This window comes from Nothoprocta perdicaria, unplaced genomic scaffold, assembly GCF_003342845.1.
Source record: "Nothoprocta perdicaria isolate Ctin4 unplaced genomic scaffold, notPer1 scaffold_269, whole genome shotgun sequence".
Classification (NCBI taxonomy): Eukaryota; Metazoa; Chordata; class Aves; order Tinamiformes; family Tinamidae; genus Nothoprocta; species Nothoprocta perdicaria.
This window is the reverse complement of record NW_020455498.1, coordinates 209,775-232,920: the sequence shown is the minus strand read 5'-3', so window position 1 is coordinate 232,920 and position 23,146 is coordinate 209,775. Positions and strand designations below refer to the sequence as shown.

The 23,146-nt window shown below is 43.4% G+C and overlaps 1 protein-coding gene across 4 annotated transcripts in view; it reads left to right on the top strand.

Annotated features, from left to right (window-relative positions):
* ELMO1 (engulfment and cell motility 1) overlaps positions 1-23,146 on the top strand; it is a 241,407-nt gene that overhangs the window by 163,348 nt on the left and 54,913 nt on the right. The window contains exon 1 of one of the 4 annotated variants that reach the window (XM_026040823.1): positions 304-425. The exons of the other annotated variants lie outside the window; for them this stretch is intronic. The gene's annotated coding sequence lies outside the window, so the exon portion shown is untranslated. Of the gene's footprint in view, positions 1-303; positions 426-23,146 lie in introns of those variants that run through there. 4 annotated transcript variants of the gene reach the window in all.

Here is a 23,146-nt window from a genome sequence, read left to right as displayed (position 1 = left end):
CTTCCCTCTTCCTTCCCTTCCCTCTTTTTTCCCCCTACAGTCTGCTGTGAGCGGAGGGGGCTCTTCCCGGAGCACCACGGTCTCCCCTGATGCTAAATAAACGGGCAGGAGTTTCCCCGGCTCGGGAGCGGGGCTGGGATTGGCTGCGCGCGCGCGGCGTTGCCAATGGGAGCGCGCGGGGCTCGGGCCCCCGCGACATAAGCCGAGCTACGCGCTCGCGCGGCGCGCGGGCCACGCAGCCGCCGAGCCCGCGGCGTCCCCGCTCGCACATGGCGCCGCCGCCACCGCCGCGAGGGCAGCCGCGCCGGGCACCATCCGCCGCTCGCCCGCGTCCCGCCGCCCGCGGGGAGCAGCAGTAAGTCATCCGCTCGCAGCCGCGTGGGAGGCGGATTTGTCAGCGGGAGCGATGGAGCCGCGGGATCTGTGTGAGTACGTGCGTGTGCCGGAGGGAGCCCAGGCGCGAGCCCGAGCGCGGGCGCGGCGCGGGCCGCGGGGATGTGCTGCTGCGAGCGCGGCCGGGCATCGCCCCAGCCGCCTGTCGGCGTCGCCTCGCGCGGCTGCCTCGCGGCTCCGGGCTGGGCTGTGCGAGGAGCCTGGCGCGGCTCCGCGCTCGCAAAGGACTGTGCGCCCCGCGCCAAGGAGCCGCAGGCGCCGGGGTCGGGCTGGCCGAGCGCCGTGGGCAGCGCTCGCGGTGCTGGCAGGCAGCCTCTCACACGGGCTTGGAAAGCGCTCGTGCGGCCACCGAGCCAGGCAAGCACGAGCTGCTCAKCATTTCAGCACTGCCCTCGGCACAGAGAGTCCCTGTTTTCCTGTCCTCTGGTTTTTGCCTCTCTGTTTTAATGAATTTCTTACTTTGGAGGAAGCTTAGAAAAGCAGGTGTGATTCAGAAGCTTTTTGGTTTTTTGTTGAGAAAGYAGGTGAGTGCATGGTAAGTGCGGGGAGTTTCCTCCTTCTCCATTGCTGGCCACGAGTTAGGACGTGCTTCTGTCGCCCACTGGGAGTCTGTGCTTTCAATAAAGGCTCGGTAAAGCAGACATGGGCTGTTGGGGCAGGGGGAATCAAATTAGACCCTCTGGGGTTACTTGAGTTACAGCAGCTTTGAGTTTGGCTCAGCACTGCTTGTATTTTATCAGGTATTTGCTATTACACTAAGAGCTTTGCTGCGTGGGGCTCATGAATGTGTCTTTTATCTGCTTAACCCTCTCAGAGACTGTGGTCGTCTTATCTGGTGTGTGAAAGCAAAGAGGGTGGAGGACAGAAATAGCAACAAAATAAAAATTGGGGAAAAAAGAAAAGTTGCTGTATTTTCAATCTGTGCCAGAAATGGCCATGCATATTAGGAATGTTATAACAACCAAACTGAGTGCAAGCATCATATGAAGCTGCCTGCTTCTTAGGGATCCATTTTTAGTGTGGTGAGTTCATTTTAGAACCAAGCGCACAACTTTCTTCCCCAGCGCTGGGAGCTGCTAGGAAATCTCATGCTGAGGGTGTCATTTTCTAGGTAGGGCTTAATCCAGTCAGCTCTGCTTTTGAAGTGTTGCCTTGCAAGTTGTGGTATCCSCAGAAGTTATCCCTTCAGTTAAAGAAATGAAATTCACCTCGGAGGCTGATGCTGGAAAGAGTTGTCAGAGTGAATTAGAAAAATGCAGAATGTAGAATTCATCAGTGCATCAGTGTCTGTCYGTGAAGGGTCTGGTGAGCTCCTCTGGGTACTTGTGAGTGTTTAACCCAGCGCACCTCGAATGCAGAGGGAGCCCTCATGAAGTGAACACACTGATGTAAGTTGCTCTTCCCTGTGTTTTCCAGGGATGTTTGGGTCACCTTTTTCTGAAATGATGTCCACAGACATCTCGTGGCTCTCATAAACAACATAATTCTCCTAATTCCATGCAAAAGAGYGGTAACTGTTAGCTCTTACTATTTCTGTTCAGCAGTGATGCAAGTGCCGAGAATGAAATCTTTGAAGTGCACTAGGCATTTAGCTGATACCCCTCCATACCCTTTGCCTTGTATCATTCACATGTAGGTATTCAGCACGGATGCAGCCAAAAACCCCATCACATATGACAGTGTAGGCAAAGAGTTGTGCACATTCCCCGTCTTAAAGGTGACTGCTTTGATCTAGGCTGAGATACTCCAGGAGAAGCCGAGGGGGAAGTGGGAGCCTTCCACGTCTGTGCAAGGATCATTCCTGGCTCTGGGTTGGTCATTTTGAACACCCTTGGTAGGCAACAAAGTGAAACTCTGTTGTCCTTTTTTTTTTTTTTTTTTTCCCCTGATGATATTAAGGCCTGGGAGAACATTGTCTTTTAAGGTCACTGCAATTCTAAGATGAATTTTTTAGTTCTCGCTAACACTCCAAGATGCAGTTCAAACAAAATAAATCTAAGTTGAGTCCCTAACATTACTCAAATACTATGTGACGGATAGAATTCCTATATCTCCCATAACCTTGTTGAAAGGGATTTGTTTACTTGTCTATCCCTGTGCATTAGCAGATAAAAGGAGGGGGACTGGGAGGAAGGGGGAGGGAGAGAGGCAGCCTATAATTGCTAAGCTTTGGGTAGGGCATTATATCAGCCTGTCTCAGGGCTTCAATCCACAGTGATGCCAGAGGCAGAAATATCTGTGTCGCAAGGAAAGCCACCTTTGCATGAGGTTTTTGACCTGATGGTGCAGAGAAGAGTTGCTTGTCATCAGCACTTGGCGATGAGCTATGTGGGAGAACGTTTCGGTTTTGCAGGCGATGAGATTTCCAGCAACAGAAGAACAYGTAGGCTTCGAGGAGGGCTGTGGCAGGCTGGCAGCAGGCGGGAGGATACAGAAGCTGAAAAATGCTATCTTGAGGTAGCTTTAATTGGCTGCATTGGAAAACACTTGGTTCAATGGGCTCGTATGTCTTCTGAAATGCTTGGTGCCAGACCAAATTGGCATACCTCCATTGACTTACACTAGAAGCTACCAGACATTGATCTGCTCTCCAGCCTTATGCGTAAGTGTTTCTTGGAAGAGGAAGGTTTTTTTACAAAGGCAGCAGGTTATTCTAATTTTCCTCTCCCTTTCACTCTGTACCAGTAATGTGGAGAACCGGAGTGGAACAAGCATCCTCCAGTTCCTGACCTGTTTCAGCTCACTTTAAACTTGCTGGRTTATCTTTGTTCCTCTTCCAGAGCCTCATTCCCATAGGTCAGCCTATACTGGAAATGTAGAGCAGAAATCTAGAAGGGAGGTCTCCTCTAAGAAGAGTGTAATGAAGATGGCTCTTCATTTTATGAATACTTAACTGGAATATCTTGTTCTTTCCTTGGAGCTTAACCCTCCTTCCATTTCAGCAGAAACCTTGCGGTCACTCATGTTCTAGGTAAGCAGATGCAAGTGCCATGAGTCTTCAATTCTGCCTTAGTTGTGTTTTTATTTTCATCTCCTTGTTCAAGCAAGTAGGTAAAACTGTTATTCAAACTACAGACCAATTCCTCTTCCGTAGTTAAGCCTGATATTTACACATCCCCTTCAATTGCAGGCCATGGTAATTCCAAAGGAGACTGACAGCTCAATGAAAATAGTTCCTTGTTTATAAAGTGTCTTAGGAACAGTTACCCTGTGCAGGACCTGGCTTAGAGAGAGCATCATGCGCAGTCACGGGAAGCCCTCTGTCCCCTTGCCGGGCAGGCACAGTCACATCTCGACTGGCAAGTGCACACAGCAGAGCAACACCAAGCACAGAGTAAAAATGGAACCGCAGTAAAACAAAGATGAGGGAGTCGTGAGAAGCCCATTGATTTGCTTGACACCCGTTTTGTTCCGCATTGTGCAGTGCTAATCTAAAAACTTCTGTGCGTCACAAAAAAAGTTTTCCGAACAATAGGAACTGTCAATTCCAGCAGATTTTACAGACCTGTCATTATTCTTCCATTGTCTTGAAGCACTAAGTGGCATACAGAGAGAATTTTGGCAGGAGTTCAGGGGGGGGTCTAGTAAAGAGGAGTCACGTGCCACTACCCCACATGTGTTGTCATTTGCCATCAGCCAGCAGCCCAGCACAGACCCTACAAGCCTGTCTGCCCCCATCCTAATGTGCGTGTTTGCAAGTGTTTAACCTTTTTGTTTCTGTCTAAAAACACTTTGACTATTTGTAATTGCAAAAAGCTAAAAGCAAGCCCTGCATGCAGAGGAGAGGGGCTTCTGCTAGTGGTAAAAGAAACAGTGCTGTTGTTTCATCCATTTTCCATTTGAAGGCTTGGGTGTAGCACCTTGCTTACACAGCTGTGGAGTGATCTAGCTCTCTGCACTAACCCTCAGTGATAAAGAATGAAAGTTGGCATTAGTTAAACTGAAATTTAGTTAAACTGGGCTGAAGTAAGAGCTCATGTGGACCAAAGTAGATATGTGGACAGGTGTCATGTATTGGCTGTTACCTATTCTTGTGCCCAAGCATTTCTCCACATTTTTCCAACATTCCTGTTTTTTCAGATGATCCAGAGGCCAGTCTCAAACTGCACGGATATATTCTGCACGGATATGAGATAATGTCTATAGCTACGTGGTCCACATGACCACGTTTCTGTAGTCATCCAAGGTTTCTGTAGTCATCCAAGATAAAAGCCATATCTGCCTCTACTTTCACCTTATCCACCTTCTCAGTCACATTGTGAGCTCTGTACAACAGGTAGCAGCAAGAAATAGGTGTGGTAGAGAAATCTCCAGAAACTGTAGATTTTCATTCACGTCACATTTCATTGTCTTTCAAGGAACTCAAATACCAAAAGTTGATAATCCTGCTCCACTAGCTGCTCTTTGGGAAAGACGGAAACAGCGGCAGTAATGGCTAAAAGCAGATTTTTTACTAGCTCTCCTTCTTGTGCAAGGGGTGTTACTCTGGCTTCTAAAGAGCTCTTAATCAGAGGCCATGTAACTGGACRGAGTGTTTTTTCGCTTTGTTTTTCTTTTTTGGCTTTTTCCCTACTCTTCCCAGTGTAGCATCATCCACACACATGCCTCAAATTAAATTATGTGCCAGTATAGCAAAGGACATGACATTCACTCAGACAATGAAAACATGAGCTGTTATTCRTTGGTCCTTGGTGTCAGTAACTTGCAGAGCCTTAGAAGTATTGCAGGAAATCTGCAGAATGTTGCAAGCTCTGCAGGACATAGATCCCCCTTTCCTCTGGACTTTACACAAGAACTGGCAGGTTTACCTGTTGAAGAGTTCCAGGTTTTAAAAAGCATATGAAAGTCACACCTCAAGGGAACCRAATAACCTTTATATAAACTAGAACTTTGATTAGATAAAGTATGAGCATTTTCAACTCCTCTGTAATGCACRAAATCAATCTTGTAATGGGGTGAAGAGGGAGATCTTCATACTAATATCAGTACACTGTCAAATTAATACATCAAGTAATAAGCATGCTCTTATCCTGAGTTGGACTGCTTTTATCAGTGCTTTGATGTGGCAAAGAAAGTGCTTGTTCCATGGCTATAAACCAGAGTCTCTTAGTCTTTCCTTCTCTTTGAACTTCAATTTTCTTAAAACTTGGAACATCATTATACATAGAGAGCTTTCATAGATGGATATTTCAATATTCACACCCATAGGCATATTAGAAGTCACACAAAGGGATTTTCTTTTAAACTAGATTCTCAAATATATGTAACCTTCTGGCTTGACCTCTGGATCCACTCCTAGTCTGCACTGCAAAAAAACCATCTACCCGCATATGGTTATCTCCGCTAAGATCAAAGCTGACACCTCTTTTCTGACACCTGTGGTAATGAAATGGATTTAAAAAAAGCTAAAGAGGAGGAAATGATGAAAACATTTGAATGAGTTCACATTTATAAAACGCATGCACCCACGGATCTTAGAAACGAAGGAAAGAGTTTCAGGGTAAGCTGCAGCTCTTCTCTTCACAAGCAACAAAACATTCTTTTATTTCTTAGCCTCACCAAGGTAATCAAACAGACTCGAAAACATAAACAGTAATAGATTTTCAAGTTCCCTACCAATTTAGGTCTACTGGCATTCTGCTGTGAGAACTAGCARTGTTCTCTCTTCAGGCTGAGTTGCCTACCTGGTTTCTCATGTGAGCCACCATAAAGGGCAGCATTATGCTACGCTGCTGCTTTTGGAGAGGCTTCTGRTGAAATGTGGTGTCCTTCCCCATTCCCTCCTTCTCTGGCAAAGGTGTAAACTGTTATAGATATATGCCAGCCTCAGGAACACCCAAGGTGACCTATGCATGGTCAGCACCTCCACACTGAACAATTCAAAGCAATGCAGAAGARTATCACAAATGAAAACAAAAACTTGCTCCACAAAAGAACTAATTCATGGTCCCTCTTTTCAACATTGACCATAAAATATACTAGTCACACATAARAAAGGACCATCGATTAACCAGTTTCTCTCCCAACTCTCTTGATGCCTTCACAGTGAATCTTCTCATCTCCCCCATCCCCATACTCCCCTTTTGTAAAGTGGGAATTCACCAGTTTGCTTAGAAGTTGTGCACAGCTTTCAGGAAAGTCATACATCCCCTCTGATGAAAGGCTCTTTATTCTATGTTCAAGCTGCCAAGGTCATGCTTTGTAATACGTGGAGCTGCAAGGAGGTAGGTTATACTCCTGAAACGTCTCACTCCTGCACCTTGGCTGCTCCTGTGCACTTGCGAGGTAAACAGGCAATGAGCTGAGCTCCAAATCCTTTGCAAACACTGTGAAAAGTTGGATTCTATCCATACATTATACTTAGTCCTAAATTGTTCTGCCTTTAAATGCTATTATCTATGCTATATTATCAGGTGAATATTTAACAGAAGCAGGGAAACTCCACTCACAGTTGTTGCATAAATAACTTCTTTCATTACCACTGCCACTTTTTAAATCCCCTCTTCAAATTAACACCCTAACTCAAAGCGTAACAAAATGTTTTGGGGTTATGTTTAAAACCTGTTAGATCTAACTTTCCCTTGCAAGTGGAATAATGTTATTTTCTAATGATGCAGACAAAGTACAGGTGAATCTCAAACAATGTAACTTCTGCTCATGCATGAAATTGTTTCTCAGCCCACCTTTGCATGCAGGATTTCCACCATGTAAAAGTCATGGGCATCTCCTCCAGGCTGAACTCTGCAGCTTTGCAACCAGCCACAATAACAGTTTTCCCTGCAAAAGGTTATAGCTCAATGAATTTCATGACTTTAGATTTCAATATATTTAAGGGATATTCTAGAAACTTTAGAACAAGAACACCTTTAGCGGAGTAAGTATCAAGCATTTCAGGCATGCAGATGTGAACATGAATATTGTTATTGATTTGGTAAGATAAACTGCTATATATTTATCAGATTTTTTTGGATTATAAAAGATAAAGAAGGAAACAGTTACATTTCTAATGCTGCTGAGCATTGTTGAGTATGGGCTAGTAGAATGAGATTTGCTTTTCTCATGGAATAGATACGTGACAGATTTGTAACATGAAAAACATAGGAAAGCCCTAGAGTTAATCATATGATTTGAAATGTAAACACCTGAGCTCAGTTACTGTTTCTTCAAGAAGTTTGCTTGAGCTGTGATTTGAAAGGTTTTCTTGCACCAAAATCCTGGAGGTTTTTACAGTCTGCAATAGTGGGCTGCCAAAAGATAAGCACAGTGCTTATAGCTCTTGTGACTGTAAAGAAAAGTGCTCATTTCATCATGATGTCAGACACCTGGGCCTGAATCCAGATCCTTTTGGACCATGCCCTTGGTCAGTTGTCCTTCCTCAAGCCTTTGCGTCATTAGTGCTAGCAGACCACGCAACCTGATGAGGGGCACGTGTGTCCTTGTCCCCATCAGCATCCTTCACCTTGTCAGCATCCATCTGTGGCTGGAGCCACAGCGCCTCTGAAATGGGAGTGCTAAGGGCTAGGTCGGAGCTTCGCTTCTGCACCGGTTCCTCTCTGCAGCTCCGGGCACCCCAGCTGCATTCGCTGCCCCTGCGAGCATCACRCTTGGGGCCAGGAATTGCCTCAGAGCATCACAAGCACAGACAGTGAAACCAGGGCTGTTTGTCAAAACAAGAGCAAAATGTCCCAGCATTTTCAGTGAATCCAGGGCTGAACTCCAGAATCCAAAGGATCTTCTTTCTTGTTGGGTAAAGCAATCAAATTGTGCCATTAAATATGACAAAAAGGCATCTCTTCCTTAAAAAAAAACACAAAAAGTTCTGGATGTAAGTCAATAGCAAAGCAAGCAACAAAATAATTTTGATTACTAATATCTATGAAAAAGAATGTTTGTTTCACCAGGGATAATAGCTTGTTACTTGCTTTGCTCTCAGGATGCAGAGAAGAAGGTAGAGGAAAATGCACTTCCAGCCAAGTCGGCTGGTACAGTCCAGCAGCAGAGTCAATCAAGTTGTTTCCTCATTCCAAGCCATTCTGTAAATAGCCCTGATTTATCTTGCTGCCGTGCAGTTGTCCCCTGTTGATAATTCCTGTTTTGCCAAGAGACGGCAGAGATTTTGCTGAAAACCTGCAGGCTCCTCTTACCTGCAGTGAGCAGCAGGAGAGCGGGGTAAGACTTTATCTGTTTCATTGATGCCTATAAATAATCCATGCTAACTCAAAAAGCCTCAGACGCTTTGGGTTTTCTTTTTTTCTTTTTTTTTTTTTTTGGAAAAGAATCCACTATTTTTAAAATGACGATGACTGACTCAGCAGAAGCAGATGTATGCATTTGAGATCAGAGGAGGTTGATATCAAACCCTGCTAGGAATGCTGAGCTCTTTAATTCTGTCTGCAACATTTAACACATTTTTTTAAAAATTCTATAGGGGACTAGCGCAAGACTCATTTAAATGGCCAGAAAGGATACTGTTACATTCTATATATATATAGAATTTTATATATATATAATTTATTTATTCTTATTTCTATCTATATGTGTCTTATATGTTATAATTTATGTAATATGTACTTCCTATTTTGCCTTTTTATGTGTTATATATATAGAAAACTTAGTTACAGTTTTTCACTTTGGTTTTGGATTTCCTCAGGTTGGTGTATGAGAGCGTGAGAGGAGAGAGTTAACAAAGTATTTCATTTTTATTTAAGAACAGTTTATTTAGTGACAAATGCTGTAGTTTGTCATAATACTGAATAGTACTATTCACTGAAGCCATTTTATTGATTTCGGTGGGATTACTCCAATGTGGAAGTGTTATTCAAACCTTCTGAAAACTGTGGAAGTTTTCTTAGGAAAGTGGAGAGTCTATTGAACTTAGGAACAGAAGGTCTAGGGGTTTTGTTGTTGTTGCTGTTTAATACTGCTTTCGTATCCAATTAGAAATTATCAGAAAATCCAGCTTTATGAGGCAGGAGAGGACAATCGCGATGCTTGACATTGCTGGTCGAAGAAAAAAATGGTTTATTCTGTGTGTGTAAATGTTATAAAGAATCTATTAATTTTTCACCTTTTGATTTGCCCTATAGTCCTAGAAGATTTCTTATTAATACAAATCACTGGCTCATCACTGGAGATGTAAATTTCTGCAGAACATGGAGATCTCTGTCTTGCTAGGTTATTTTTATTCTTCCTCTGATTCTAGGGAGATTTAAAAGGCATCTTCAAAAAAAAGTMGCTAAATTAATACGTATACTGTACTGACAAATGGATAAGTGAAACAAGGATATACATAATCCACAAAGCTGTAACCTGTCGTTCAAGTTATTTTCCTGCTGGTATCAGCCTTGAGGAGGAGTTGAATTCAAATAATATTTTACTCATTAAAAGATTTCTGGTATGACTTTGGAAAGAAGGAAAATGAAGGGACTTCTCCTTGAGTACTCTGCTTAATCTGGAGAAGCAAAAAGAGCAGATTTCTACCATTTTATTTGCAAGATTGATAGGAAGATTAAACTGTGTTTGTTTGACAGCAGCATTAAAACACTTGAGTGAAATTCTATCTGCTCTGCTCTTAATCCTATGGTAATTTGGGCTCCTTAACCACTGCTTTGTAAGGATGATAATCCAACCCCCTGCCCTTATGGGTGCTGGTCTCATCGAGCGCAATATGGGTCTTCCTGGCCTTTAAATAAAAATTAGCCTGGCCTGGCAGCCAGTTAACAGTTGTTTTAAATGAGTATGGCCAGACTAGAAGATGGTTTGAATTTCAGTGCGATGCTTAGATGCTTCTCCTTGGGTCTTGGCGACTGGCCTTACTGTCATGGTGATGAAAATTCCCTTTATTTAACAATCCTACCTCTACTGGAACTTCAGTTAGTTTATCACAAAACAGCGCTTTCCTACACAGGCTGTTGGCTTTGCTCCCTGATGTGGAAACCCACCGTTTCCCCAAGGGTTTTTCCTAAGTAAGGCCTGGCTTGCCACGGGGGCAGTGATGGCCAGGGAAAGAATTCCCTGTGCCCACGGCCTCGCTGAGGGAGCAGCACTGGGAGGCAGCGGGGCCGACATCCTGCCCTGGGTGCCATAGGCCGCTGTTGGAGAGAGAGAGAGAGGCTGTCAGTGGTGTTCACCGTACTGCAGTGCAGAATAAAGTAAGTGCTGTTAATTGACCTTCAGAATTAAGTAGGTGTCTTTTTAAATATGACATCGTCTCACCTCAGATTTCTCCCTGGTTTATTTTAGAAAGCAGAAATATCTGCATAAGTTATAAAATCAGTGGGTTTTCAGCAGTGATTGCTGCTGGAAAGCAGTTTCCAGCTATTTCAACAGTGCTGTTCCAACAGTTCAGGAGGCAGAAATCACATCCAGTCTTCATCAATATCAAACAGTAGCTTTTCCCTGACATCAGTGGGCACCCAGTTTGCTCCAGGTTGCAAATATTAGACCTGCACAACACATTTTCCATTGGTCTGATTGAAGTGGCTTTAACAGAAGCTGACCTCTAAACTTAGGTTAGGTAAAACCTGCAGAGAGACAAATGATGATAATACACATTAAATGTGTACTATAAATACATACTCTATTCATGCTATAAATGAATATGCAGGTGATGCAGTTGCTGTTCTTTTTTGTCACTCGCAGTGTCGAGTAGGTCATCTGTTGTGGAGGTCCTCAGTACAGTTACTTTCAAACTAGGAAAACCACCATGGAATCCTGTCTCTTTACACCACCACGGTGCAGTCGAAATCCCTCTGTGTGTTGCCAGAGCAGAACAGTGGCTAGAAAGTGCTTGGCAAAACCCATCAGCAGAAAGCAGAGTGCAAGTCCTTGCAGCGTTTGAGGACAAAGAGTAGTAAACAGTGTGAATAACTGAACGACAAGCCAAGATTTGCTGTATCTGGCAGGGTTTGCATGGTGAGGGCTGCAGAAAACACGCATTGTCATATCCAGAATGGAAATAACTGAGAGCAACCTTGAGCAAGAGAGTGTTGTGTGCGTTTGGCAGGGAGGTTCTCTCTGAGGACCAGCAGGGAGAAAGCACTGTGGCACGGCCTGGTGGTTGGTGTTGGGTCTTGGGCGACCCAATGGGTTGGTGTTGGGTTAGGCAACCTGCTTCYGTTAATCAATCCACCAACCATTCGTTGTGTCACCTTGAGCAAAGCTGAGGGAGTTTCCTTGCTCCCTGGTTTCCCATTTGTGACCTAGGGGAGCAATAACACTGTCTGCTCTCAGTGGGATGGTGCAAGGGGAGAATACACTGAAGATTTAATGCTGTGGTTTAGAGGGAGTAAAAATAGACTGGAGCCCCCCGGGTTATGATTTCTTGGTGGAGTGCCTGTTATGAAGTGTTTTGGGTTACTGATGTAAATCCAATTTATTAGCCAGGAACACTTTTRTAATAAAAGCCCTGAGATGCTAGTCGCTTAAAGGAGAAGTGAGACTTCCTTTAACAAAAGCACCTCTGTAGAGAAGCAAGAATATTCAGTACTTGGTGCTAAATCTGAAATTGTTCCTGATGTTCAGATTTCCTTTGGTGGCCTCACAGGGATCAAATAAGAGACCTTAAAAAAAAAAACCCAAAAAACTCAAGTTTATCAATTTTGCAGTGTATTTGGCCTATAATAGTTGAAAGGTGAGTAGACATGTATGAAAATACCTGTTAGGCAATGGCCAGGGCACTGCTGAGGTTCAGGCTAGAGCAGTGACACCAGTGGGTTGTTTGCCCAGCTGTGCTGGGTCGAGGACAGGTTCTCAAGGGCCCTTCCTCTCAGGTGACTGAGGTGGCCCTGCACTGTAGCAAGTGTGTCCTCACTTTATGCATCCATCCTTCCATGATGTGTTGTGCCATGGACAAGCTTGAAGTTTCCCTCCATGGGGTGGGAAGAACCTTCCTAAAAGGAGAGGGTGTGAGAACAGGCCTTAGGAATTGCTTTGGAGTCGGTGCGTAGCTCACTTTTAAGTTAGGTGCCCCATTACAGAGGGCCTTTTCACCTCTTCTTACTGCAAGTGCTAGGCATGGAAAACTTAAGTGATTTCCATATTGTGTGTGTTTTTCACTTTTCTAGTTACCTTCGGAYGCTTTAGTTCATCAAAATAAAGAAAGAAGAGTAGCATCATCATTGTGTTGGCGACCAAATTACTATCTTCTTTAAGACACTGGRAAAATAAGAACAGGCTACAACAGAGGTGTGCTCACAAGTAGAAAATGTGCTGAGTCCTACAATGTTTTTAAGGTTAATACTGTGTTCCTCCACCTCCTTTTTTTTCTTTCCCTAGCCTAACAGTAGTAGCTAATGTAATAACGGGCTACTGTTACATGGTTACACCTGAGCTATATGGTTTAGATCCTTCTAGACAGATCTGTCTTTCTGGAATACGAGCACTGCTTGCCTGGCTACAACTGAAAACAGAAAGCAGATTCATTTAAAAAATAATCATCTAGCTTACAGATACATTTTAAGAATTTGTCAAAAGAAAGCAAAAGAAAAGGTTATAATAGAAAGGTGATCAAGCCTCAGAGTACCTAACCAGATCCTAGGGGTTTAGAGAATGTAAATAATTGATTTTAAAAGCTATTGGGGGATATACAATAAAAGAATGGGCTTTTGCTTTGRAAACAGCAGAGAGAGTGGAATAGAAATGGCACTGTTGCTATATGTACCCACTTGTACTAAAAATAGCAGCCAAAAGGAGGAATTTGAATTAACCCCTGTGAATGTATATCCTCATAGCTCTTATTAATGGCTTGTCGTATTGCTTTCCCAGTCTCTCTTGACCGTTTCTGAGGGTCACATTAATCCCTTGCGCAGCTCAGCTGAGGATGATGAAGTTGCTCTCGAGTACAAACGTAGCCCTTGGGTCTTACCAAGGGAAGGCAGAGCCTCCACTCTTCTCCGTGTCTTCAGGCAGTTTTATTTGTGTTGGATTAATTAAAAACACCCCTCCCCATTCCCCCTAGGGTTGCATGTGCTCCTGTGCAGGGCGAAGGAGCTTCCAGTGCTCTGCCTCTCTCAGGCTATCCACATCCATGTAAAGACAAAGTGGAAAATGCAGCTAATGAGGGGGACTTAATGACCCTGATCATATCTATGAGCAAAAAGGAGCATTTTCTGAGAGAGACTGTGTAGGCAACGTTTATGATGTGATGGACCATTGGGAGTCCTACAGAGTGTTTTAGGGCTCATTGCCTGTGTTTCTGGAGCCGTACGCGTTGCCTGCACCGGCCCAGGAAGGGAGAAATGTGTTTGCTGGAGGTGAGGCAAATCTTGTGGTCATCTGAAATTCACTCCAGGGCAGATCTATTGAAATGCATGTGGCAATTCTTGCACCTTGCATCAGATGGTACTAGTCTGAGGTCCAATGAGGTAGGTCTTATCCAGGGTGATAAATGCCCCCATTTCTCTGAGAATTTTGACTGCAGTAAATGTCCTTATTCATTTTCCCATTCTTTACTCTTTTTTTAACTTTTTTTTTACCCTTTTGGTGCATTTCTTATCTCCTTTTTCTTTTATTCCTGCTTCCTTCCTTCTATCCTACCAACATGCAGATACCTTGGTGCCACACGGCAGCCAAGCAGAGCTCGGTGCTTCGCTGTCAGGCATCAAGAGCAAAATACCAGTGAGAAAGGGAAGTTGCCCTCCCTTGAGTGGTTAGAGCACGGAAACATTTGGCTCATTTACTTCAGGAGCATGAAAGCTAGATGGAACCAGCCAAATCCTGCCACCCCTCCTTTTCTTCTTTACCCGCTAACTTGTTTGTGAATTGGGGTTTAAGCTGGATTTAAAACAGCCTCCATATATTAGTTTATTCCCTCTCAAATCGGGAGATTTGGCACATCTGGCCCTTAGTATAAGCATTTTATTTCATGGCTCAGCAGCAGCACAGACAGACRGACAGTGTTTTCTGTCATAAATGCAGGAGAGTGGATGCTCTCTGACAACTTGGGCTCTTTGGAGCCACTGAAAAGCCCCAGCGCGTTGCCACCTCGGAAGAGTTAAACTCTCCTCATGGGCAACACCATCCTGCAACCCCCAAAGGGGACATTGTGGCACAGGATTAACGTGTGCCAGGGATGTCCCTGTGTGGCCAGGCTGCTCCTTTGTCGTTACTATTTCATTACTTGGCCACCATCTGCCCAGGGGGCACGTTCAGACAAAGGGGAGGCTGGTAGGCTCCRAAAGGCGCCTTGTGAGGACCGCGGTGGTGTTGGATTTGTTTTGCATTGATTCCAGAGAAGCCTGATTAATATAAATCATCTTGTACTGCGACACTTGACCAAGGCCTATAATCATGCCACTACTTCAGCTGTGTCTGATTGAGAAGTCTCCAGATTAAACAGAGTACTGGGGGCGAGGAGTCCCCTCGTTGCCAGCTGGAAAGTGGAAACCAGCTGCATTTTGATATCTGAAAGAAAAAAAAAAAAGGGATTTGTGATCTGCTTTATAAAATGGTCTCTTCCTCATTACCCTAATCATGTAAGTGTGCTAAAGGCTGCAATCAGAGCTTTTTTCTTTTTTTTTTTTTTTCAAGTCAGACACAGGATAGATAAAAATTTTGGTTTCAGGAACATTGTCTGAAAAGGACCACTTGGGCCCTCCAGGTTCCATCCTGGCTACTCAACAATAAGCATTAGTGCAGAAAAGACCATTGCACTTCTCTTTCATATGCCTAGTTGCACGCTTCAGGACATGACACTCTTCCCAATTCCCTTTAGGCAATATAGATTGGTAGTATAGAACTTTTAAGTGTCTCTATAATGTGCTACAGGAGAGGTCAAAGGGACTACTTACTTCAAGACCTCTTAGGATCTTGAGAKACATTTCTTAAATGAAAGAGTCTCAAATCTGAGAATTTTTCTTAAGTGAAATTCCCATGTAATGCAGAAGAAAGCRAAAATATCTGGTAAGTTTAGTAGTCCCACTGGATCTCATTCTCTTGGCCCAAACTGGCACTGGTTTCAATGCTGGACATGTGAGCGTGGCTCATTGGTGGGCACAGGCAAGACCCTGACGCAACCCGCAGCACTAGCGTCTCCCATCCTTTCTCTTAGCAGTAGTAGTTGCCTGTCTCCCATGGTGGGATAAGGATACGAGGAGAATGAAAGATGAAGTGATATGGCCATGGTCATATAAAGGCACCTGTATCAGTCAGCAATTAGATCTATGCAAAATAAATGTTTACATAGTGTTAAACAGAGGTCTGGCCTTCTTTTGATTGTTTGAGGGGATGTTAATGAGAAAAGAGCCCTCAAGTAGTATCCAGTATATGGTCTTTGCCAGGTTTTTAAATCASCTTTATTCAGGCAATGAAGATGTAATTCAGCATGTTTTTTCCTATTAATATCACCAGGAGTTTTCTTCTAAAGGAGTATTCTTACAGCTATGGCCTCTGACAAAACTTAACAAATTAGGCCTAGTTTTACCTAGCACAAACAAAGGCATTTGCTTTGCTTTCTGGTAAGATAGATAGGTCAAACATTTGTGTGGCCAAGTATGTGCTGACACACTGCAATGCTACGAGRGCAAGACCAGACCTAGCCAAGTACCAGGGAATCACTGGTACTGCAAATACAAAATAACCTGATTAATGGTGGAGGGGAATCAAAGTACTATGATCTGGTTAGGGACTGATCTGAGCACAGAAGATCTRTGAGCTCTTCTAGAGGTCCAGTGGAGTACCACAGGGGTGGTGAACGTGTTAAGGGAGTCTTAAGAAGTTCTGGTTAGTCCACAAGGCCATATGATAAGATCGTTATCACCGGTGGGTTCATTTATCCTATTTCTTTTGTACTTGTATCCTCTAACAAAATAAAAGACCAGAAAACTCTCTTAAAAAAAAAAAAAAAAAAAAAAAAAAAAAAGAGAGAGAGAGAGATTTTTGTTTTACAGGAAAGTCTGTGTGGAAAACGTTATTTTTCCCAACTGGCTGTGTCTGCCTTGCAAGTAACATCCCTGCTTTGCACCAGGTGAAAGTCACATCTGGGGCTCCATTTGTCTAACCGGCAGCTTTCCTGCAGGCGCTCCAGTACTTGCCAGCAYGGATGGTAAGAGGGGTCCTTGTTGTGAGTTTTAGTTGAGGAAACAGCAGTTGGATATTGCCCTGTTCTGGCTTTCCTCCGCTTGAAGTCATTTCAAGAGAAAGGCCTTGATAATACTAAAACAAACACAAGCGAATCTAAAGCTGCTTTTCAGCTCATCATTTCAGTGCTCCTCAGACTGGCRTGTGTTTGTACAGTGCTCCACTTAAACTGGTGTTTGTGGTACAGATCACCAAATACTTTTCTTATCAGACAGAATAATTCAGTCTTTAGTCTTTAAACCATTTATTGAAATGTGCTTCTGCTGCAGTAGCTTTAAGCCCTGCCTGGCCTTCTCCAGCCCCGTCCTGGGAGCTTGCAGGGCGCTGGGTGCCTACCCGGCSGCGTGCTGACCCACCTCTGCATCTCACCCCTGGCACCTACCTGTAGCATTTCAGCCCGTTTTCAGGAGGCGAAGGCCCTGAAATTTCACCTGGGAGCCTCTCCCTGCTTGAAAATAATGGGTGTTCTTCCCGCAGTAACAGCAGCAGCCAGAAAACCAGCCAGGAATCCCGTTTTTGTTGTTTAGGAGGTGGGGACGGTGGTTTTCTGCGTCTTAAAATCTCTGGCCTTGGTAGGGAAATGCCACAGGGCTGCTAGTGCAACGAGACGGAGAAATGGGCTCTTTCAGTATGACATCCCTTTAGCTTCCMAGTGCTCTGGAGGATCCCCAGGGCCCCCTGCAAAAGAGATGCGATCCTAGTGCAACAATTAATACAGTGGCCCCTTGCAGGAAGGGAACATTTAGCAGGGGGAAAGATGTTACAGTATTTTCTTTTTGGAAAATTCCACTATTGACATGAAAAACAGCAGGGCAACGGCAAAGATGGATTGCAGATTTTGACAGCTCCGACAGGTAAATATTGGCTTTGTGCAAACAAGTTTCTATAAATAACCCGTCTGCTCCAGAAACTGCGCAGATGGCAGCGGGGCTGCCGGGGTATTGATTTCCCCGCCGTGCTCCGTGCAGAAAAGCACAGCTGTCAGCTTTGCTGCGCTCCGAGCGCTGCCTCCGCTCCCGCCGAGGGCTCCCTGCCTCACTCGCCCCKCCTGCTCCGGCAAGGGGCAGGGAAGATGAAGAGCCCGAAAGAAACAGTTTGAAAGAAGAAGCTGCCAAAATAACGAGGGACAAATGAACAAGTGCAGAGAGTAACTGAAGAGGCTGCTGTATGGGCGTTCCCCACACCAACAGCCTGCAAGAACTTCTCTTTTTGCCCAGTCTGTGTCAGATAATTTTATACAGCTTGCAGGAGTTTGTCTGCAGAGGTACAGGGAACCACAGGGGCACAGGAAGCTCATGGGGAAGCTGTAATGAGTTTGTCCATCCCAGGGAGGAACAAACAGAGGTGCGAGTTGAGGAGCAGAAGCTGGGGTGACCTTTTGGGGGCCCTGCGTGGGAGAGGAGGTTCTGCCAAGTACCTCTAGCAGCTGGAAATGACTTACAAGTAAACGGCAGCCAAATAGGCATGGTGCTTCAACTGCCCTGATTACGTTTTTTGGCTTGTACGACCCATTCGAGGGCAGCCTACGTCTCAGGATTATGATTTTCAGACATCAGAGCCAACCAGTACAAGCACTGCCTCATTAACAAAAATGTTAATTTGCCGGCACAATATCTGGAATTGCTTTTAAAGGAACATTTAGATAGAGTTAATAATCTCAGTTCCCTGAAAACGTTTGCCTGTGGTGCAGGTTTGCTCCAAAGGCTCATCAGTAGCAGAGCACTGTCAGCACTGCCAAGCAGATAGTATCTCCTGGGGTAGATGCAGTGTTTGCCATTTGAAGGCATTTTTCTGCTGGCTTTCTCTGCAATTTCTGTGTAATTACACAATGAGCCCAGACAATGAAAGTTTTTCTGTCACTATAACTACATGTGCGTGAGGGATTTTGCCCAGAATAACTGGGTGTAGTTTGTTGCTGTTTTGCACTGTGTGGTAGTTGGAGAATTTTTATTTGGATTTTTTTTTCTTTTCTTTTTTAACACATATAGCTGGCCTAGCTACGAGGGCAAAACTTAAGAAGCAGAGATCTAGTCTATCTGAAAAAGGCAATTAAAAAATCTGCTAAAATTTACTTGCTCATTATGTGGACTTCAAGAGCAGGTGGTGCAAAGTTGATTCCACTTCTCCTCTTGAACTCGCTGTGAAGCCTCCGTGAGAGCTGTCCAGCTGTTGGCAGCAGATTTACTTCTGGTGCTTGAAGTTAACAGCATATTTAAGTGCTTAGCTGGGTGCAGGCTGAAATTAGTTCATTTTTCCATTATGTGTGAGTTTTAAATGATGACAGGAAAGACAACTTAATCAAGGAAAAACATAAATCAACAATTATGTATTTACTTTAAATTCAGAGTAGACATGTCTCTGCCTCAGTTTTGGAAAGAAAAAAGAATGGCTAAATCAGAAAACATTTTTCCCAAGGAGTGACTGAGCGAAAAGTCTTATGGGAAAAAGTGAAAAAAAAACAACTATGAAAAGAATCGAGCAAATATCTTAGACTTTTTTGGAGATAACTGGCATTACTTTGAATAGTAGTTAGACTGGATAATTCATAAGCAGTAGGGCATAAAAAGGCTATTACCAGGTTGAAAGAACTAAATGCAAGCCATTTCTGGAAAAAACGCCCATTTATTGCTTTTATTAAAAAAAAAAAAATTACTACAAAGTGTTTAGTGAGAAAGCCTGAGTTTTAGAAACTGCGTTGTTCTGTATCAAGCTCCTTTTGTCCCATCTTGAAATTCTGCCTTGATTTGCTGAAGTAACTGACAGAAAAAAAATAATCCTGGCTCCTGAGCTGCAGATGAGTGAATTCGCGACACCGGGAGAGGACAAGAAGCATTTGTTGGTTTTGTGCTGCTGCCCGTTGTAGCTGTCGTTGCCTCACCCTGGAGTCATGGGGATGCTCGGCAAGCAGGTCCCGTGCCCAGCCCTGTCTGCTGCTCCAGAGCTTTGAGAGCTTGGGGGCTGCTGCCTTCTTCATCTGTCGCAGCGAGCGGCATGTGGTGAGGTGTGCAAGCCACACGCTGACCCGAATATCATGTGCCAGGTATTTCTAGGGAGGATACATCTCACTCTACCTGAAGACATTGCAACCTTCTTCATCAAAGTTTCCTCCTGTGCTCTATACATGTATTGTTTAGTGTAAGTTTTTAATCTCAAGCTGTCCCTTGAAATACAGGCCAAGAATTCTAGCCTAAACCTTAAACTTTGCTTTGGAGACGCAATATTCAACGCATGACTATGGTTTGTTATAAAGACAGGTAGCCCAATATCAAATTCACCAAATAGCAGAGGTCAGTTTTGAAATCTCATCTCTCATGTCTGACCTTCAATAGAGGAATAAAATATCAGTATAGAGAAATACTGAGGAATATAGAGGAATAAAATCCTGTAAGAGCATAACGCGATGTGATGTCAGTTGTCATTGCCCTGTGCTATTTAGAGGCTTAGTGACCTGTGGGCTGCTAAGAGTTTTCCTGCTCTCTCTGTACGTGAAGTACAGCTTACATTATTTTTGTTGTACAGTTATTGCAGTGTTTTTTTTTCTTAAATCTGACCTGGGGGAAGAGAAGGAAGAGTTCTGTACGGTCAAAGGAAGCAACATCAAAGCATTTTCAACAAGCAGTCAAAAAAAACCCGTCAGCTGGTGTTAATTGTGATGGCCCTACAGCTGGCAATGCAACTGCTTCCACCTGCCCGTCTCTGGATATTCATGGAAAATTGCAGATTTCTGAGAGATTTTGTTACCTTGGGTTTGGTTCCGTTTGGTTTGGCTTTGCTTTGTTTTCTTTTCTTTTTTTAAGGAGATAGCTYGCGATCCCTGATAGATGTTAGTGCACACCTTGCCATGACAGCTATTGTAGAGGCAATTTGGAAATAGAGCAGCAAGGTTGATGAGGCCTTGGGAATGCTAAATAGGAAAATTAAATAATGTGACACGGCAGAAGGTGTCCTCTACGCTGCATGTGTAGTCACTTCAAGAATCTTAAAAAGCCTCAGTCTTTAGCTTCGTCCCTGCTCAGACTACCGTGGGTCAGAATGTGGCTACTCCAGTTTGGGGCAGTTATTACGTTATAAGTAAATGTCATTGTTTTTTCTGCAATATGATTTTTTTCTGTAAGTCACTAAAATCACCCTTGATGTATATGACTGTGGGATCAGAATAACTAGAAGAGAAGAAAGTGGATGGTTTTCCTTTTAATCGCTGCTTTTCAGAAGTCAAACTCCCCATAATCAAAGGRAATCTCTCAATTGGCATTCTAAAGAAATACAAATATTATCTATTGTTTGATAATGGACTAGATGAGCTCTGGAGGTCCCTTCCAACCTTAAGCATTCTGTGATTCCATGATTCTATGATAATACAAGCAGCATATTGCTTCTATAAAAGTTCRTATGAACTGAGTCTACATATATGTACAGCAATGTGTACATGTCTGTTATCAACAGACTTATACATCCTCTGGAGTATTTTCTTGGGACAACAGCTTTTCATATTTTCTGTCAGAACTTGTCATGCACTCAGTCGCTAAGCTGACTGTGCCCTGGTAAATATACTGCCGTGGGCACTGCAACAGCAGGACTGTAAGATGGGTTTTTGCCTGATTGAAGCTGAAGTATGCCTGTTTTTATTTTTGAAATCCACTTGATCAATCACGAATGATGCTAAGAGGATTACGAAGCACACTCCATCATCTCTCTAGAATTCGGCTATAGAGACATTTTCTGCAAATAATATTACTCTATGTTCATTAAATGTAGCGCCTGCACAAAGATCTCCTGGTATTTGGCCTCCTATTTCTTCACCAGATTGCTTGCAAAGTACAGTCTCCTACATGTGATCAGGAGGAAGGAGCCACAGTCCTTCCCTTCACTCCAACATGAGCAACAACACTTTGGGTGTTGCTCAGTCCCATCATTTAACATTCAGTTCTTTCCCTAAAGTACAGCTTGGTTCCCAAATGCCGCATAATGGATTACTTAATTGTGCAGATTTCAAATCCCAGAATGACTCTTGTCCCTTATTCCTTAGAAAAAAAAAAAAAGAGAGAAAGAAGATTAATGTAAATGGAGCATGGTCATGGTTTATTTTGCTCGCATGTGTGGTGATGAGTCTTTGACCTACATTTCTGATGTGTAGTGCACTCTTGCTCTGTATCTCAGATAGTGAATGACAGAAACATGGGAATGGGTTGACCTCTTTTTGGCATATTTTCTAGTCCTTTTTTATACCTAARGGAACAACTGAGATAAGAATCCTCATTAGATGTGACTTGAATTACTAATAAAACCCTAAAGAAAAGGCATTAAAGATTTAGGCACATTGCCTGATGCATACATCAGATTTTTGAAAGTATTTCCATAAAGAGCAAATCTGAAGTCTGCTGGTAAGAAGTCTTTTGTATGTTTACATAATAGATGCTCGTGGACAAGATTATACAACTAGAAGATACATCCTACGGTCTGTGTCTGTTTTGAAAGGTGTTTGCATCAAATTGGAGCTAATTTAACAAATCAGCCTCGGAAAGCTGACTTTCTGCAGACACTCCAGAAGCTCAAGCTGAGCCTCTAAGCATGAGTTTTAAGTTAGTGTCTCGGAGACAGTGGCCTCCAAGAAATGCATGATAAAACACGGGCAGAGCCTTCGTGCTCTCTTTCACGTGCTCTTTTTCTCTGGCAATGGGGCTGTATTGATGCGCTGAGGGAAGTGCTCGTATGTAGCCTCTATTAATGCTAATGGTCTTTATGGTTCAATAGGAGAATAAAAGCCTGCAGGACTCTGACATAGTTTGCATCGCTAATACTCAGGTCAAAGCCAACTCGTTTCCCCCTTGGAAATTACTACCAAGGTAAACACATTTTCGAGGGAACATTTCTAAATTAAAACAAATGCGTCGCTCATTTCCAGTATTTTATATTAGTGTGTTGCAAGATAGGTCTGTAGGCACTGTAAGCAAAACATGGGAGAAAGAATATTACAGACATTTCAAGTATTCAAACCAATGCAATGCTTTAATTCCATTATTTCTGCAGAAGTCTGCTGTCAATAGTGACACATAATTAGCAAATAAAAATTTAAAGAGAGAACTATTCTGGAGGGCTACTCAGCAATGTCCCTTTGTCCTTCAGCAATCTGTTTTCCAAGTGCTGTCCAGCCGAAGTCTGCGGTTTTATTATTTCTGGAAACACATACTGGCTATAACCTGTTCCCAATTGGCACAGATATCAGTGATACATAAAAAAAATATTCACACCTCTGGAAAAATGAGCTAAAAGGTCACTTTTCCAACAAACTCGTAAGATACCCAAAACCTTTTTTTTTTTTTTTTTTTTAATATAGCCTTCCTTTCTCCTTGTGAAGCGCAGGGAGAGATATTTTTTAGTGCAAAAGCAGCCTCTGAATGATCCAGTGCACAGGTTGCCACAGATCTGCTCCTTCGCTGAAATTTAGGAGGGTTTGAACATTCAGGTCATGGATTTGACAGGTGTGTTCAGAGGTGCTGCTCATCTTTTGACTTGAGTCCTTTGTGGAGTCTCTGAGGGCTTTCAGGGGTGGTTTCATGCCACAGGACGAAAGACTCCAGTTTAAAGAAGTGAAACATAATGAAAGACAGCAGACAAAAGGGTTTAGTAAAATTTTAAGTGAGGGTAGCTAATGGGAATTGTAGCACAACTAGAAACA